The sequence below is a fragment of the Vicia villosa genome, unplaced genomic scaffold, assembly GCF_029867415.1.
Source record: "Vicia villosa cultivar HV-30 ecotype Madison, WI unplaced genomic scaffold, Vvil1.0 ctg.001343F_1_1_1, whole genome shotgun sequence".
In the NCBI taxonomy this organism is placed as follows: Eukaryota; Viridiplantae; Streptophyta; class Magnoliopsida; order Fabales; family Fabaceae; genus Vicia; species Vicia villosa.
In genome coordinates this window covers 1-14,170 of record NW_026705582.1, presented here as the reverse complement: position 1 = coordinate 14,170, position 14,170 = coordinate 1, and the positions used below count along the sequence as shown (strand labels likewise).

The following is a 14,170-nucleotide window of genomic DNA, read 5'->3' as shown; positions in this document are numbered from 1 at the left end:
TGCTTCTTATAAAGCTATTATCACAACTGTGATTTTCTCTTAAGTTTAAGCTTAATCTCACTAATATATTACAACAGCAATGTAGTGAGGTTGAAGATGAAGTTTGAGAGCTTTTTGAATTTGACAGCGTTTCTGTATATTTGTGCAAGTGTTGTATTCAAAGTTCGTCACCTTGCTTCATCAGAACTTCTATTTATAGGCGTTTGAGAAGATGACCGTTAGGAGCATTTAATTCTTTGCGTATTCCATACAGCATTGCATTTAATGTTTCACTCTTTTGTCAACTACCTCGAGCCTTGCTTTCGCTGTGTCTACTGACGTTGCCTTTAATAGCTACTAACGTTCCTTTTGTTAGTCAGTGTAGCCTGCCATCTTGTACTTGCTTCTGATCTGATGTTTGTGTAAACAACGTTTGAATATCATCAGAGTCAAACAGCTTGGTGCAGAGCATCTTCTTGTCTTCTGACCTTGAAGTGCTTCTTAGCGTGATACCTTGAGAACTTCAGTGCTTTTGCTTCTGATCTCAAGTCCTTCTGATGCTTCCATAGACCATGTTCTGATTCTGCTTGACCATCTTCTGATGTCTTGCCAGACCATGTTCTGATGTTGCATGCTGAACCTTCTGAGTCAGTGCTTCTTGCGCTGATTTTGTGCATAATCTTTATATAATTCCTGAAATGGAAATTGCATAGTATTAGAGTACCACATTATCTCATACAAAATTCATATACATTGTTATCATCAAAACTAAGAATATTGATCAGAACAAATCTTGTTCTAACATCAAACTCATCCTTTTGTGGTACTGATGGAACTTCGAGAGAGTCAAGTTGTTTTTCAAGCCAAACCTGAAAATGTTACAAAGCAAAATAGGAATAACTAATAAAATTGATTAACAGAAGATAATACTTATATAACAACACTATCAATTAGAATTGGAATCGTTTATGACATATGTACAGATAATTCTTGAGTTGTAAAATAACTTTCCATTTACCCATTAAATTGTAGTAAATCATAATAACTAAATCAAATTATTAACTGCATTGAGATATAATTCTTGTGCTGATGGAAGACAACTTCCTTTAGGATAAAAGGTTCATTTGCTATCTTTTCAGGTTCCAACATAACAGTCGATCCAACAAATAAACCTGAAACAACTAAAAACATTAAGGATAATCTGAACCTAACTTTAATTTTAACCCGCAATGAATTTAATGAATTTATAATAAGAGATTTATAAATTAAATCAAACAACATACATAAAAAAAATATTGCAAACCTTCAAAATTAGGGTATCCCATGACAGTGAAATATCAAAGGGTGAACAAACAACATCAATAGTGTGTTTCTTTGGAGTACTGTACTCAAAATACATCTGTATAGCCACCAAAATGACAGTAATTAGTAAGCCATAAAACATGGACCAAATCATAGACATAGAGATTAAAAGGATCATTCCCATATTTTAGTGATTAACTGCGGATCTTTTAGCAAATTTTATCATCTCAAGGCAAAGATCCAAACCTAAGAACATATATATGGAATATACATGTATATATCACACAACCACATATCTCAAAAATAAAAACAACCTTTGCAAAGCCATTGACATTCCTCTTGGCAGCTTCTTTAATAGCCTTCTGCATAGCTTTTTCTTCTCTTTGAATATCTAAATTGAACCACACAAACACAATCAAACATAACCAAAACATAGATAATTATAATAATAAATAAATTAGGGTTTAAATATAAAAAAGGGGATTACTGTGAATTTGACGTTTAATATTTTAACAGAACATCGACGATAGCATGTGTAATCAAATCTTCTATGCTATCTTCTATTCAATTCGGGTTTGATGCATTTGTAATCTCTCTTTTCATATCTCCAAACTTCAAATCAATGGAAGAACAATAGAACAACAAAAAATCTATAGCTAAATATACACGAAGTGATTTGTGTTGGATTTGAAGCTGAGGGATGCGATGATCAAAGAAAGGCGAGCGATGATTTTCTGAGACAATGATGCATCTGAATCTGAGGCCATCGGCGATTTCTGAGACGTCGGCATTGTTATTAGGTTGTGGTCTTCTGAAGTTAGTTGAATTGCTATAGAGACAGTGGGGAGAAGAGAAATAGAAAGTGAAAGGAAATGGTGTGAGAGTATAAGAGATATGGTGCGAGAGTAGAATAGATATGTTATACCTTGCATTTGAGATGAGAAATCAAATGGTTTATCTTGGAAACAAATGAAATAATTAATGTACAGAATAATAATTATTAGGTTGAACATATAGAGTGCAAAAAAATTGTTTTCCAAAGATCATGCAATTACTTACCCAAGAGCACTTGGGTGAGATGGCAAGGATCTCTTCCAGCTTAACCAGAGGTCCTGGGTTCGATCCCGGCCCTGGGCATGCAGCAGTGTTAAATCTCTTGAGGGAGAGCTTTACCGCCTATATGGTCCTACCCGGCTCGAGGGATTAGTCTCTGCAGTTGCGCGCAGAGGATACCCCGGTTTATACCAAAAAAAAAAAAAAAAAGATCATGCAATTACTTTGGTCCAATCAGAGAAAATGTAAAAGTGATTAGCAATAAATGGAATTGGGACAATAATTCTAAGACAAAAATTACCCTCACAATTCACATTTTCGATTTAATTCAAAAAGGGTACTTTAGAGATTTCCAGAGCAGTTTTCTAATATGATAGATTTCCGTTTATAAAAATTATTGTAACTTATGTTCGTTTATACAAACTAGACGTTAACCCGTGCGATGCACGGGCATGTGATGTTAAATTATTAATGATAAAATTTTCGTAAGTTTATTTAATTTATAAGTTTAATAAATAAATTACATGTAATATTTATCATTATTTCAATTGTAAAGTAAATTATTTAAAATTTAGATAAATAAATATAAAATCAAAAATAAAAATAACATGTCACACACTTGTGACATCTGTTACATGTAAATAATTATAATAGACCGCTAACATCTATTAATAATTTTAAAATTTGCATTTATTGTAATTTTTGAAATAACAACATGTAATATAAAATAAATACCAACACATCTAATTTAGTACGAATGTAAATAAAATTAGGAGTAGAAGAAAAAAATGTAAATATAAGACACAATATAATGAATTCAACATTTTTTCTTTAAATATATTTTATTATGTATACATGTTGGATTCATTTTAACAATATCGTTAAAAAAAATTATAATTCTTTAAAGTCTCTTATTTGAAAGAAAAAAAAAAATTACTAAGCATTTCTATATTTCTATATTGTATCAATCGTAGGTCTGTTTTGCTTACTATTATAGAACTTAAAAAAATCTAACAATAAAAAAAATATCTATATTAAAAGATAAAATTTTCATGTCTTCAAATTACACCTGAAAAACATAATCAACAGTTATGATGGGTTTAAAATGTAGGAATGAAGACAATAATAAAGTGGTAAATAATTTATTAAAATATGAGACACTTAATATTAATAAATTATTTAATTAAAATAAATTTAGGGTTTGTTAGTGCATAAGTAAAGTAAACGTGGGCAGTTACTTAAGAAATGAGTAGTTAATTTTAAAAAAATATGGGTTATGCTTATTGTGTTTAGTACTAAAATATAATAAATGAATAAAAATAAAATAAATTCAAAAATAATTAAATAAATAAATAAATTATAAATGAATATGTGAAACTACTATATGAAGAATCAAAGCATCATGGAGCTGACTGTTAAACAGAGTTATTCCGGGGTTATGAAAGCTCTAATTCAGTAAAGAGATTCAGTCTGCCAACTACAAATATGGGAGGATATGTTACACTACAACATTTTGAGCCTACGACAACGCCTAATTTATGGGAGGTAAATTATCCGTTCTCGTAGAGTGTAATAGGGAACAAATTATATATTTTGTTGCGATAGTGTATATATTTTTTAGAAATGTTATGCAACGGCTGAAAAGTGTTCTTGTATATGACAAAGAGAAATATTTTTATTAATAACACGTTAAAACCATTCTCATATAATTTTTATTTATTTAAATAAAAATTAATTTTATAAGGCCGTTCTCTTATGTTTGATTAAAATAAATTTTATTTGTGAAAAAAAACCTCTAACTGGATCGAATAGTGGTGATCCTCTTGCTAGAGATTTTTTTGGAAATAAAAAAAAATTATTTTGTCCATCAACATAAACATCAGCCGTTCCGCTTCCTAGGTCATCTTGCTAAAACAAATTATTTCCCTCCCTATCCGAAATTCAGAGCGCTAAAACAAAAAAATTTCATTCCTTTCTAAAATCCAGAGCGCTAAAACAAAAAAATTTCACTCCCTTTCCAAAATCCAGAGCGCTAAAACAAATATTTTGGTTCCCTTTCTGAATATCAGAGCGTTGAAACTGAAAGTGAAAATTCTTCTATCCAGACTCATCAAACCTTAACCCTAACGCTTTCTTTCCTTCCCCATTGATTCTTCCAAAGGTGTGAACAATTCTTCTCCCGAACCCTAATCCTTACCCTTTCTTCCCTTCTCTTTCTTCTCAAATCCTTCAACTTGCATACACATAGTTAGGATTTTAGGGTTTATCAAGGGTTTCACGAAACTCAAGTACTTCACGAAATTATGTCATTTAACGGTTTTAGGAAGTATTTCAATCAAAGGTTTGAAGTAAGTCTCTCACGAAGACAATGATTTCCCTGAGAGATGCAAGGGTCATATCACACTGTGAGGAGGAGTTTTTCATTTTCAAGTTGTGTATGATTCGTCGCTCTGATAAGATCTTCCTTCAAATTCCATACAATTTCTCCTACAACTTGCATTGACTACTGTGATTCTCAATAAAAATTAGTTATTTTTACTATAGTTTATGATTTAATCAGTTTTTCTTATGTTTTATCTGGTTTAGAAATAACTTTGCTCTGCCTTGCTGGAACTTCTAGTAGCTGAGACATTGTGTTGCCTGGTGGAACTACTCGCAGTTGAGACAGTGTGCGAGAGCTCAATTCGTCCCGGTAAACAATTTAGTATTACATTATTATTTTGAGAAATTAGTGTCTAGTGATTTGGAGTTGTGGTACTTATTGAGTCTACTGACTTATAGATCAATTTGTTTGCTTTGCCTTTTTTAGTACTTTACTGTATTGTGAAAATGATGCATATAATTTGTTTGTGAATATGATAACTTATTTGAGTACTTTACTGTACTGTGAAAATGACATACATAACTTATAGTATTTGAAAAAGAAGTAAAGTCGGAAGATATATCAATTATAAGAGATTCACCTTTCCATCTCTATTAACCATTCATATTTATTTTATATATACTATGACTTTAATGTTTGGGAAAGAGTAACTGAAGTTCAAAGTTCAGAAGTTCAGATTTGTTCATTGTGATAGTACAATTTCTTCTCAACATCCAACTCACAATTTGAATTTAACTTCTGTTATAGGAGTTTCACCCTTCGTTTTTATTTTTCAGTAAAGTAACCAAAGTTTTGAGATTTTCTTTTTCAGCATTGACAAGTGTTACTGCTCTTTGTGATTGTAAAAAATGCGTCACTTTCTTTTGACTCTCATGGTTGATATCCCTCTCATTCTCGTCATAGTTATTACAAGTCATATGTCGGATTAGATGAATCATAACTCCCTAATATATGTGTCAATTCAAGCATACTTCACTCCAGGCAGTTAAACAATACCCAACTCCCAGCAGATTTGAGTCTTTCAATTGTCATTCAAAATGCCAACGACAACACTCGTGTCAATTCCTAAGTGTTTTATATGAATGAAAGTCTATAGATAACTCTTCTCTGCAATCATTCACTATCAAATGCTTGATGTTGACACTGATGAATCCATTGGTTTTTGTTGATTTCAGCATGAAACACATAGACTGAAACAACAGTGAACACATAATAGTGGAGCTTAGGCTAGTCGTGTCCGGTTTGATCAAATTTGAGAGCGATAACACCTTCTTCCATTCTGAGTGGAAGCCGTTGAAAGTGGTTTGCGAGCATCTGAGATTTGAATGTGGTGTATCATTAGGTTAGAAGGTTAGTTCAGTTTTAAACTAAGTGTTAGTTGGTTAAATTCACATGTATTCTAGTTTTGTTAAACTGCATTATCTTTGGTGTGTGTTGTGATATAACAAAATGGTTACTATTAAGATGGAATCTCAATTAAAATAGATTAACGTGACCATTTGTTTTCTACCACCCATTGTGTAGTTAATTTGAAATGTAAATTAAGATGTAAGTTATTGAATAAGATTCAAATAAATCTAGTTTAAATCTCTTTTTTTTCACCGTTGAGTCTTTCAAGTTATTCAATTTTCAATTCTATAATAAACAATGTATTTAATTTAATTTTCTTAAATTTATCATATCATTCAATTTGTTTGAAGAGTTTATTTACATAATTCAATTCAGATTCTTGAGCTACATGGCTTAGAAATGAAAGGTACTTAATATGACCCTGCATTACCCTTGGTTCATTGTAAGTGTAAACTTCAGGCATACAATGATAAATACGATGATACAAGTCTGTTAACGGATCACCTTTTCACTATGGTCCTTTGAACCTCTCATTTACAGCAGAATCAATGGAAAGTTTTTCCCAAAGAACGAAAATGTCTTAGTTTGGTTACGGTTTAGTTTTGTTCTTATTCAAATGTTTTGTATTTGTTTTTCTAACTTAAAAAATAGTGATACTTGAGATGATTTAAATTGCATAAACATTTGTTTGTTGCAGTGAGTATTCTATGCAATTGAATTCTTCACGGATAAAAGTTCTTGAAGCATTATCAAGATGATTTGGTTAATAAAATGAAAAAGGCTGCAACCAAGGAACTCTGGAATGTGAGTGGTGATCCGGAATTATACGGAAACCTCTTAAAAAAACTCATTATTCAGGTTGGTTAGAATTTTAATATTGTACCTTGTAGTTATACCCTCGATTTTTCCTAGTATATTTTCAATAGGAACCTATAATTTTATAAGAATATGTAATTATTAATTCTCCTAATTATAATTTATTCTTTGTCATAAAAACAGTGAATAACAGTACCGGTATCAATACCTTCTGAAACCGTTTTATCGTGGTCGTTGAAAATACACTTGATGCACGTTTGGATGTATTGTTCTGTAGCAAACTTCCAGCGGTATGTTTTTCTCTATAAAATAGATTTTTTTGCTTATTAACATTTCTCATATAGATTGTCTTATTCATGTAGGATGGTATCATTTACATTAAGATTTTTGCTTCTTAATTGTATGTATCATTTAGATTCATCTAGGAAGCTAGTAATTATCAAGATCATTGTCTTCTATATAATTCTCACTGTTAAAAAACTTTGGACTTTAATTTTGAAATTAAATACTTAAGGTAAATTATGCACACTGTGAGGGACATTTTTTTGTACATGGTGACAATATCACATTATAAGTAAAACTTGTACACTAAGTTTTTAGTAGATCAACAGAACATCAAACACTAAAACTATCTGTCTAGTGTTATTGGTTTTGTTTCTCAATATAATTTATTAGTAGTGTTTCTTTTTACCTTCCTTTTGGTTTGATTAACTTAAATTATATGGTTGAAGTGTAGTCTTGGGGCTGCACTTTCATTTTCTTTCTAAGAAATTTGAAGGGTAGTAGAGAAACTGCATAAGTTAAGATCTTGTTTCTTCAAAGTATTCTGTTATTGTTTATGACCCTGTTTGACACTAAATTTTGGCTTTTGGGAAAATGTGGTTAAATTTGTTAGTTTCATTTAATCAAAACTAGTGTTTAATTGTGTTTCTAGAATTATTTTAATGTGAAGCATTTTCTTATTGACAGGTCAACTTCAATCTGCCAAAAGTTGGATGTGAATTTTGTGCACCGTGAACATGGTCTTTCAATTGAAAACAACATCAAGGGTATCCAATTGAAAAGCACCAAATTTCGATCTACTGAGGATGTTAGAAAGAGTACACGTCTTGATTTTCAACTGGAGTTTAGTGAAACAAATTCATGTACAACTTTGATTGTGAACCATGATTGACATTTGGAATATATATATAATGAATTATATTATTATATTATTTTGTTATGTAATTTTTTGAAAATGAAAGGTCATTTTAAAATAAAGAATTGTGAATGATGATTGATATTCATTACCAGAATATTAAAATAAAATAATTTTAAATTTTTTATTGCAACGGTTATAAATTGTTCCTATAGCATTGAAGGCGCTGTTGTAGCCTTTGATTAAGAAATCAAGTTGCGAATCTATTAGAACGGTTTCTATTGAACTACGGCTACAAACCGTTTCTGTATCCCATAAAACAGCCGTTCCCTAATAAATTTCAACTGCAACGGTTTTAATATCAAAACGAGGTGCCACCGTTGTTGTTTGCAACCGTTCTCTAAAGATGACTAAAGCTACGTGTGGACCTCCGATTTTTTTTTTTAATACCGGGCCATACCTCTGATCTGTAGAGATACGTGAACTGACTCTTTTTTGTCGCTTAATGCTTTCGCATTTTGAAAATTCACAGAGTCGCCACCGACCTTTTATTTTATCCAATTAAGGAAAGGTTTATAAAAGACACAGAAAAAAAGACCTTTAAGAAATTCTGGGTAAGGGGGTAGGTTATACAAAGGGAAGGTGTTAGCACCCTTTGTATCCATGGTTATCCATGGGCTCTTAAGTTTGCTTAGCTCACTTGTTTTTCGATCACTTTTCAATTGCTCTGAAATTGCTCATATGTGGTTTCAAATACCTTTGTAAATTGAATTTTGTAATGATCCGTGTGTGGATGTATACAAAATGCTTGTTTATCTTTCGAAAGATGTTTTGAAAAGAACGTTAACTTTGTAATAATCCGTGTTTGGATGTATACAAAGTATTGTCTTTTTTTGAAAGTTTTGAAAAAACAACAGTGTATGAGAATTTTGTTTGTTTTGATTTGAGCAAGCAAACTAGGAGGTCTACCCTGAGTTGTAAGGTCTTTATCCTATTTCCTTTAAAAATCTATCCTTTCACCGGATATAAAAGCAAGGTTCGATTTTGTACTCAAAACAGTGGAATTTGACTTTGATTTTGAAAGATTGAAAAGGGATTTCCTGAAGAGGTGCAAGTGTGATTGTGATTGGATTCAGATATTTATCTTTGAAGTTAGTGATCTAACGGTTCAATTTTATCTTTGACATACACGCAGTTTATATGTGCTGGAAATTAAAGTGCGGAAATGTAAAGTGCGGAAAGTAAATCTACGCTATTACATCGATTGTGCAGGAAATGTAAACTAGCCTATTTACATGAATTTGACATCCTATACATTTATCTAGGAATTTTAAATTGCAAGAAAAATAAAAGGCATGTTTTTGGATTTTTTTTTTATGATTGATTTTAATTATAATTAATGCATGATTAATTAAATTAAAATGAAGAAAAAGATGAAAATAGATTTAAACCTAGAAATAAGTTCAAAAATATGTACAAAAATATTTGTCAATTAATTTTAAAACAAAACTAATTTTTTTGGAATTTTTGGAAATTGATTTGAAATTGATTTAAGTTAATTAAAACATAATTATGTAAATAATTATACAAATAATTAAAACTCAAAGATAAAATTATTCAAAATATGTACAAAATTAGTTTATAATATATAAACAATATTTTATATAAAGAACAATTTTTTTTGGGATTTTTTGATTGGTTAGAATAATTAAAAAGCAAATATATAAATATATACTAATTAATTATGCAAAATATTGAAATTTTGAAGAAAAATAAAATATTTTTATTTCAGAAAATAGTATATTATTTTAGAAGTCTAAAAATATTTTTTGTGTATTTTTTGGATTTTTAAAACTATTTTTAATTAATTTAACAAAGAAATTAAATAAAATAGAAAATAAAATAGAAATAAAAGGATACTGATCCTGTGTGGAAATTTATGAGGGAGTATGATGTGCACGCGTGATCTGGAGCGTTGGATGAGTCATAAATGAGATCAGATGGTCCAGATGGTGAGGGAACATCACTTATGACACGCCTGCAAAACACTGAAACCAAGGGTTATATTCAAAAAAAACGCGCGCGTCAGAACCAATAGGGGGGTGACACGTCTTCGTCTTCAACCTTCAGACAAGACTTTTAATAGCGCTTTCTTACCAAAAGCGCTGTAATTGGTTACTTACTAAACCTGCAAAATAGCGAATAGGGGTAAACAAGCACATAAATTTGGCGCGATGGTACCATTCAACTCGTTTTGTCCATACGAATCTAATGGTGCTATTTAGAACCTCTAATTTTGCCTAATTTGGAAAGCCCTAATTTTGAAGCTATGAACCCTAAAATGGTAGTTTCGTTTATACGTGTCCAAACTTCAATTAAGTTTCCAGAAATGATCTACACCTCAAACCAAACTCAATAGTATGTCTACATCTTGTTAAACATGTGTGAATAACCAGATACGAATTGATTTTAGTTTGAACAAATTTTGACCTGTGTAGCTCGGTTCAGTGAGCTTCAAGGCTTGTAATTGATTGGGATAGTTTCAGTGATGTTCAAGGAATGTGTTTGAGTGTTTAGTTTGAATGGAAAGTGACTTAAATTTGGAATTCGAATTTCAAAATTCTTTGAATATTTTGAGAGATTACAAGTGTGTTACAAACAAGAGTTTTGCTCTCTATCTCTGTCTCTATTGTTACTGAAGTGCTATAGCCTATTTATAAGCATTAGAGTGCTTAGAAACTAAGCCAAAAGCATTGATGAGTTTTTTTGGAATCTTGACTTTTTCAACATTGGTAGCTTTGTCTTTAAGCCACCATGGCTTGATTTTCTTCTTCTCCTCTGCTGTACTTTGCTTTGGGACAGAGTTGAATGAGTCTTGCTTGGAATACAAGCTATTCTTTATCCATTTCATTTTCTTTTTTATTTTAATCTTAAAATAAGATAAAAATATGCCAAAAATAGATAAAAAATGATGTGGGCTTAGTCTTGGTCGTGGGAGGCCCATATCATCATGGAAATGATGTTTGAATGCTGAAAACTTGGCCCCATTTGGAAAAAATGCCATTTTGAACAATGTTGATTTCATGTATTTTCCCAAAATTTAGCCAACTTCAACAAGGTGTAAATCCTTCAATTTTTGTCATATGAAGGAGATCTTGCACTTTTTAGAAACCTCAAAGAGTCCTCTAACCAATGTCTTTGGTATCATGTCAAAATGATTTTTGAAGCTCCTTGTGTGTCCTTTTGAAAAAAGTGTCTTTTTGTTGACTTTGAAAATGACCTGTAATGTCTTTGATCATATTTTTCAAATGGTGAATCCAATGACCATGGGATCAATGGCATTTGAAAGATAATTGAATTTCCTTCAAAACAAGCTTTGGTTTGAATTTTTTGGATGAAGGATGAGAGAGTTATGATCAGTCAAAGTTGAGTTGACTTTTCAGGCAAAAACCCTAATTTTGAATCTTAGGGTTTTGTTGATTTTTGATCTTTCCTTGATGAATTATGATCATCCAATGATCAAATGATGAATCCTTTGACAAAATATGGATTTTGACAAAAAATTTCATTTTTGACTGTCTGTTGACTTTTTTGGTCAAACGGGTCGTCTGTTGACTGTTTGAGCTGCCGACGGTGCGTCTGAGTGAATTGAAGTTTGAAAATTTGTATGATGGTACTTTGAGATATATGGATGTGTATGAAATCCATTTGAGCTCTCAAAACTTGTTGCTCCTGTAAAAACAAGAAAAAACCCTGATTAGGGACTGTTTGTGTAGGAGACAGTTAAGCGTACCTGATTTTTGTGCAGTGTTGAGTCTCTGCTAATCGCGTGATATTCAGAAGACTTCTAGAACAAAAATCTTGGAATTTTGATTTGTGAAAGATTGATTTGATTGATGGTACAAAACACTGAGAATTGTACTGCCAGCAGTTTGGCTGTCAACTGACTGTTCAGGTATTGATGTAGCAGTTAGAGTGAAAAATCAACAGTCAAAGTTAATTTTCTTTTTGTTGTTTTTTTGTTTTTGTTTTATGTGAAAAATGAAAGTTTATTTACTTGACTTGTTAGAAAAACACAGACATAATAAATAACTAATGTTTACTGTTACCAGTACAGTCTGAGTTTCCTGATTTTGCGCCTGCAAAAAAGATTTAACTCTGTACCAATTGTGTCAGTACCATTTATCTGTAAATAAATAAATAGCATGTGTGAAGTAATAAACAGTTTTTGGTGTTTGCGTAAGAATAAATTCAACTGCAAGCCAAATTACTGTATAAGAAAGATTCTAAAAACTAAGTATTTCATATGTTAGGATATTTGTTGAAATAAAAATCCATGATTATATGAGACCCTTAATTTTCAGATTGGAGTTTTCTTGAAAAATATGTGGGCAAATTTTGGGGTATAACAGTTGCCCCTATTCAATCTTCTTAAACCTGAAGAGATTGTCTGAAATCTGAAGGTAGAAGATGATTGAATATTTAGATGCCCTGAAAATTTGCGCTTACCTTGATCAGAAGAGATGTTGGAAGTTGCATTTGAATGTCGTCTGCGAAGTGTTGTTGGAAGATTGAAACATTACCTGAGATGGGCTTTCAGATGCCACCTGGTAAATGGGTTGAGGGTCTGTTCATCAGAATGAATCCATTGATTATATCTTGATGAAGGATTTGAAAGTCTTTGTGTTGACTGTTTCGGAACCGTCCAAGGTTACCGCTTTAAGTCTTGGAAGATAATCGTTACGGAAATTGTCCAAAGTTTTTCCGCTTTAGATTTTGGAAGTTGATCATTGTGGAACCGTCTGAGGTATCGCTTTAGATCTGCAATGTTAGATCGTTCTGGAACCGTCTGAGGTATCGCTTTAGATCTGCAACGTTAGATCGCTCTGGAACCGTCTGAGGTATCGCTTTAGATCTGTGATGCTAGATCGTTTTGGAACCGTCTGAGGTATCGCTTTAGATCTGTGATGCTAGATCGTTTTGGAACCGTCTAAGGTATCGCTTTAGATCTGTGATGCTTGTTTTTGAGTTGGTAAGTGATCAGAATGAATCTTCGGCTTGATTATATCTGAGAGAACCGTTCATGGAATTCAGGTGAACACGGTATGTGATTGAGAACATCTTTGTTGAAGATATCTGCCTACCTGAAAAATCAAGTTAGTGATATGCAACGTTTATGATGCATGTAAATGTGAGATATTCCCGGAGAAATATGCATGTTATGCTGTGTATGAATATGCGCATGATGCATGATGTATGATGTATGAATATGATGTATGAATGTGAATATGTGAATGTGAATATGTGAATGTGATGTCAAGCTTCTAATTGGAAAAATAAATTCCCACTAGTCAGCTGGACATGAATGTATTGTGATCGTTGATGATCTTTTGTCTTGCTTGAGTACCCTCGTCTGGGGAAATTCTTTGAGAACCCGGGTATCCCGTTGAAGGATCTTTGACTACTGCTTGGGGAACCAAAGGTAGCTGGAAGTTCTGATGCCCTTTCAAATGGGAATGAGGAAGATGCATAATCCTCCGATGCACTATCTGACCAAGTCCGGGCGCGGGGATCACACCTTCTGAAGATAGTAATCTGGAACAACCCTGCTGGGGAATAAGACTTCTTTTGAAGAGAAAATCTTTTTGAGGAATTTGCTGAGAAATGCGTTTCTCTTGGTGATTTCCTTCTGATGGAATGATGTCCAGATGATCGGGACATTTCCTGAATGCCATTCCTGTTTTCCCTGGTAAACATCAATCATATTCAAATGCATATGTTCATTCAAAATTATCATTGGGACGCTTACGTATTTAAAACAGAAAAAGTGAAAATAGTGATTTTTGAAAGAGCTGCATTGAAAAAAGAGCCATGATAGGCGGGTTAGCACAGGGAGACAACAATCCTAGAAGTAGGAAACTGTCAGAAAGTTTTGAAAAGTATTTATGAAGATAAATAGCTATGTGAAAATGATCCAGTCAAGTTTCAACTCTGCTATTGCCAATCTGTCTTCGAGCATCTCATCCCTCACTTGTTGGAAGAAAGTGATTAGACTGATCGGTGTCTTTGAGGTGTTGAATCTTGATGGTGAGTAGGCAGCTGAACGGAACACAGTGGTATGCTTCATTCCCTAACTTTTGCCTAGGCCG

At 32.2% G+C, this 14,170-nt stretch overlaps 1 long non-coding RNA gene across 8 annotated transcripts; it reads left to right on the top strand.

Annotated features, from left to right (window-relative positions):
* The first annotated feature begins 4,177 nt into the window (after nt 1–4,177).
* LOC131634728 (uncharacterized) lies at nt 4,178–8,461 on the top strand. Of its 8 annotated transcripts, none has more exons than XR_009293663.1 (6): nt 4,178–4,764; nt 4,921–5,026; nt 5,893–6,067; nt 6,765–6,925; nt 7,067–7,173; nt 7,853–8,461. It is a non-coding gene; the product is annotated as an uncharacterized LOC131634728 (long non-coding RNA). The 8 variants fall into 8 exon arrangements; XR_009293664.1 differs by having other exon boundaries at nt 4,179–4,769; nt 4,955–5,026; nt 7,853–8,460; XR_009293660.1 differs by having other exon boundaries at nt 4,179–4,769; nt 7,853–8,460.
* Nucleotides 8,462–14,170: the final 5,709 nt, after the last annotated feature.